The sequence below is a fragment of the Hibiscus syriacus genome, unplaced genomic scaffold, assembly GCF_006381635.1.
Source record: "Hibiscus syriacus cultivar Baekdansim isolate YM2019G1 unplaced genomic scaffold, ASM638163v2 tig00110483_pilon, whole genome shotgun sequence".
Classification (NCBI taxonomy): domain Eukaryota; kingdom Viridiplantae; phylum Streptophyta; class Magnoliopsida; order Malvales; family Malvaceae; genus Hibiscus; species Hibiscus syriacus.
In genome coordinates this window covers 2,860,338-2,865,037 of record NW_024062759.1, presented here as the reverse complement: position 1 = coordinate 2,865,037, position 4,700 = coordinate 2,860,338, and the positions used below count along the sequence as shown (strand labels likewise).

Here is a 4,700-nt window from a genome sequence, read left to right as displayed (position 1 = left end):
CGTCATTATATACAATATCATATCAAAATATTTATATTTCACTCCTTTTTCTTTTCATTGAATTGGTTCATAAAACCCACTTAAAAATCGATGAAAATTCATCTAAAGGTTTTACGTGCTAATATTCGAATATTCGTTCAAATTTTTTAACAAACATCCAAAACCCCTCAAACTTGAGAAAGCCTCCAAACCCCTAAAAATAATGTTATTTTTAATTTCATAATTTTGAGTGGGTTTCATGAAAAAAAACATATAAGAAGAAAGATAAGTGAAATGTGAACATTGTGATTGTGATACTGATTTTGTCGCGAAAAGCATCCGATGATTGGTGGCAATTCACCGCCAATGACGACTGGAAAAAATGTAGTGTCAAAAAATAAATCTTTTAAGTTTATATTATTAGAATAATTAAAAGTTTGTTGGTATAAACAATACATTATAATGTTCAGCGAAATCTTATATATATATAGGGTAAAGTGGTAATTTAATATATACATATACATTATAAAAAGAAGGTTTGATTAAGTTACCAACTGTTTGAATAAAGTATCAAGATGCTTGACTCACTCTATAGTTAGACTATCCCAACTCGAGCTCAATTAGATAAAAATTGAATCAAACTCGAATAGCTTATACATACTAACGTCTTATCTACGCCTCTAGTTATCACACTCTCCTCCCGTCTCTAGGATAAATAAGTTTATTGTGATGGTTCGATGGTCGAAATAGAGGTGAGCAATCAATCGTATCGGTTTCATTTTAAAAAATCAAGATTAAAACGAATTTAGATGAAAACCGAAAACCAACCGAACCAAGTGTGAACCAAAGATACATTTGGAAGAGTAAGACTATGAAAAAAATTACATAATACATAGGTGTGTACATCAACCACGAAATTGGAAACATTACACAAGCTAACACATTGAGCCTAAATCATGGAGGTCACTGTTTCTTCCTCAGACAACAAAAAAGGGGATCAAAGTATCACAAAAGATTATAAGCACATTGACAGTAAAAATATTGAATTACTGCTAAGGTATTGGTATTCACCCAAAATTTCTTGACGACCTCGTTGGCTGCCGGTGATTCCGATCTTTCTTCTCTTTTCTTTTTCTCCCTGCATTTCCGAAAACATTTCAGACTAGAATATGAAGCAACAACCGCATCCGTACGGTGCAGAGCACATTTAGAATTGAAGGTAAATTCTAAAAGATTGGTTGTCCTTTCAAGAGGTTTAATGGCTTGATTTTGCGGTGTAATTCTCTATCTCAGACAATATATGTTGAACTGCATTACAGAATACAGAGCAGGCAATAGAAAGAGTGTAGGAGAGAATTTACCTCTCGATGTACTCCTTGAGCAGCTCTTTAGCTTGAACCAGCTTGGAAAGCAGATTCCTATAGACATCAAGATCTCGATCGACACTTCGTTTGTCAATGTTTAAGGCTGCACAGAGCTGTTGTACGGATAAGTTAAATCATAGGTGCAGTTGTTACTTAAATTTGACATTGCATGTTTCATTCCTGAATTCGGTTAATCCTTCAATGATTTAACTAACTTATTCCGACATCTTAGACGTACACTCGATAAACTCACCTTTTCTAACACTGTAGGTTCAGTTGCATTGGCCAGCTCAAGAAGACGAAACAACCCAACAGCAAAGAAACGGCTATAGCTGAAACTCCGCTTAGCCCCAGCTCTTTCCGCAATGTCTTTCAGTATAGCTTCAACTTCTCCATCTCTAGTCGAAAACTCAACAAGCCAACTCGAAGTTTGACCACGGGCCCATTCCTCCAATTTCCGTGCATCATCTCTAAATCAAGAAACAACCAAAAAAGAGATCATTACAGGGAAACATTATTCTCATTTACTTCAAGATATAATTCAAAAAAAGCAGACATACAAGGAACATAAACGCAGTTTCATCAACACTACCATATGCAATCCATTTGTCCTTTTAGTGTTTGATACTTCGATTCATCAATTCGTAAATGAAAGCAAGGGAACTCCATGAAACAAACCTGTACTGTTGGGGGTCCTCTTTCAAGGCATTGATATAAGCTTGGAAGATGGCCTCTCGATCCTCATCGCTCGGATATCCTTCCATCAATTGATCATACACCGTAACGAAACCGAGGGCGAAAACCGGATCATACCGATACGTCTTCTTGTACCTCATCAAATGTTGCTGCACAATCAGCTCCTGCAAAACCGTGTTGTACACACTGGGAATGGGGCGCTTATATGCTTTTAAAAAACTCGACTTTGTTTCAGAAACAGTTGGCGGGACATCTGGAAAATCAAAACCCCAAAAACAAAATAGCATCAATAAAATCGAACAATTCCCATAACTTAATTCAGTCTAACCAAGTTCCAGCATTGTAAATAACGGTTTAAAATTTAACAAACCGGTAGTAGTGGACATGCAGTGAACAACGGAAGCAGAAGCAGTAGTGGAAGCTCGAAGTCCAACGGATTGATGTAAAAAACTTGTACGGAAACGGAATCCTTCGAAATTGGAAACCAGGTAACGCGCCGACGAGACATTAAGTTTTCTTTCGCCGGATGTTTGACCGATTGCCGAGAAAGAAAGTGAGTTGACCGCCGCCATTGGTGTTTGAATCTATGTGTATGAGTAGTGTTGGCTGTGTATGAATATGCAGAAAAAAAGTAGGTAATTTATGGGAAAATTTGGGTTTTGGGAAGTTTGGGTTAAATCATTGTGGAAATCTGAGGTTTAGCATTGGGATTTTAAGTTGAAATTGAAGGAAGAGACGAGATAGAGAGGCTTATCCAGTTTTCGGGAAATGGGAAATGGAGGATTTTTCATGAATTTGGAGAGGAAATTGTGAGGTTTCGACACGTGGCCTTTTGTTTCTTGTGCTCCTTCCTCTCTCTTACTTGTGTGGTTTAGGTTTACATGAACAGAAAAGCCTTTGATTTTAAGCTAGATCTACTGTGTTGTTCGTGTATGTAAATATTTATATTTTAGGGTAAAATACAAAATAATTTCTCTAATTATAAGATATTGTTTTGTGATCTATAGATTATTAAAAATTATAAAATGATCATCTAACTATTTATATGTTCAGAATTCGTTATTTTTCGTTAAAAATAAAGGTTTTTCTAAGCATGACGTTAACTTGATAATTGAAATATGATAAAAATCATATTTTAATGATATTTATTAACACTGATATTTCTTTTAAGCACTGGCTTCACAGTATAAAATTTCAAGCATTGGCTCGATGATATAATGTAAATTGAGACTTGATCCACAAAATACAATTCAAATGGATGTCAGTTTTTAAAAGGAAAAAGGAAAAGTTTGTAATATAAGAATAGCTAAGTGACTATTCTGTAACTTTTAAATTTTAATAGTTGAGACTCAACAAAATAACATCTTATAATCAATGGACCATTTTATAACTTTCAATTGTGGGGAGACTCAACAAAAGAATGCCTTAGGGTACCATTTGTGTATCTTAACTAATATGTTTATTATGTTTTAGTCACGGGGAGACTCAACAAAAGAATGCCTTAGGGTACCATTTGTGTATCTTAACTAATATGTTTATTATGTTTTAGTCACCAAACTATTTTTAAAAAAAATCATATCTAATATTATCTTTTGGTTTCATTTTGATCACATGCTGCTAAAAATTAACATAACTATTGACATATATTTTTTAAAATAATGATGTGGCATTATCTTATAGTGACACGTCAATATTATTGTTAATTTTTTAACGGTAAGTGACCAAAATGAAACCAAAACTAAATGTTATATAAGACTTTAAAAAGAATAATTGGATGACCAAAACAGAATAAAAATGATAATTGGAGTACTAAACCTGTAGTTTACCCTTTTTATTTATATAAAGACAATTTAAATATATAGTTATAAAATATTTAAAAAAATGAAGAATTTCAAATCACAATTTAAATTGTTAATATATAATAAACGGAAAATCAACGTTTAAAGAAAGTGTGCGAGTCTATAAATTTTTTGTTATTGGAAATTCAGAAATAAATTTTAGGATTAACACATATTAATTATTAAAAATTTTGTATGAAATTAAGATAAATAAAATTTTAAAACCAATATCTATAATAAAATATATAATTAGTATAAAAAAAATTAAATTTCAAAATAAACACGTAGTTACTCTAAATATACTTTGGATCTACCACTTATCTTTGCCAAGGTCGATTCTCTTCACCGGCTGGGGGTGGTCCTTTTCATGAGTTGGACAGATGGCTCAGCGGCTACGCCACAAACAAACCGACGAGAAAGGAAGCGTAAGAACTGGGAGTCATCTAGTTTAGCAAGCAAAGCAAACCATGTTTCAATTGACTCCACTTCCATTTTACTTAGTAGCTCTCTGAGATAGCCCCACTGTGGTTTAACTTATTCAACACAAGATGAGAGTGCTACAAAATGATCACAATTTCTGGCTTAATTTACCAACCTATGCCATCAGCTATATGTTGAAGATGTTAAGAATATATGAAAGTAGAATGAACCAGACTATTATTTTAGTGGTTAAAGGGAAGATTGTCTTCTCTAAAAGTTTTAAATTCGAGCATCAGAGATAATAAGAATGTTTAAGTTTTCATTGTCAAATGATAGAAAATATTTAGAACATATATTACTTTATCTTAGATTAATCAATATATATATTATATATATAAAGTAA

The 4,700-nt window shown here is 33.0% G+C and overlaps 1 pseudogene; it reads right to left on the bottom strand.

Annotated features, from left to right (window-relative positions):
- Nucleotides 1-851: 851 nt before the first annotated feature.
- Nucleotides 852-2,817, bottom strand: LOC120129108 (annotated as a pseudogene).
- Nucleotides 2,818-4,700: the final 1,883 nt, after the last annotated feature.